Genomic DNA, 824 nt, shown 5'->3' with positions numbered 1-824 from the left:
TATGGATTCCGTACTCCGGCCTCAAACGTTTTACGGATCCGTTCTCAGGCCCCATCTCTGTCTGTATTAAGGATTCCGTACTCCGGCCCCATACGTATTACGGATCTGTTCTCAGGCCCCATCTCTGTCTGTATTAAGGATTCCGTACCGTACTCTGGCCCTATACATATTACGGATCCGTACTCTGTCCATCTATGGCTATATGTAGAATATGATTTTACCGACTTTTGATCTAGACCCATAAAACGTCAAAGCCATGGTCTAAGGACACCCAGGTGGATCCAGATTGATATAAATTATAACTAATTGTGACGGGACATTTCTAAATTTTACTTTTATTAATGTATTAAACTGTTAATTTTTTCAAAAACTAACCCTCACACTTATGCCTTCGCTGCCAAAGTACCCTCATGTATACTCGAGGATACTAGAAGCCATTGAGATATAGCAGTTGGCTATATGGTGAACAAAAATAATTCCTACTATTACATAACTGTATTTTAGAGGCATTACCAAATTAATAGACTGGCCACCAGACCCTAAGTTGTTGATAAGACTTTCTCAGCAGAGTTCTTTACTAGATTATCTCCCCCTTGTTTGAACCTTATGAAGTAGAGACAAAAATAAGAAAGCCAAATTTATGTGATTTTTTCCCCAATATTCTAGAGACTGGTGGCCAGTCTACCTTATTAGTGTCTAATTAAATTTAACAATGACATAAAATTATATTAAAGATGCTTCACCGCCGACAGAGCATAAACGATACCCTTCATTTGAACAATAACTGATGTTTAATCGTGATTATGTGTGTCTAACTAACACAA

Source organism: Argopecten irradians, chromosome 14 (genome assembly GCF_041381155.1).
Source record: "Argopecten irradians isolate NY chromosome 14, Ai_NY, whole genome shotgun sequence".
Classification (NCBI taxonomy): domain Eukaryota; kingdom Metazoa; phylum Mollusca; class Bivalvia; order Pectinida; family Pectinidae; genus Argopecten; species Argopecten irradians.
This window is presented reverse-complemented; position numbering follows the sequence as displayed.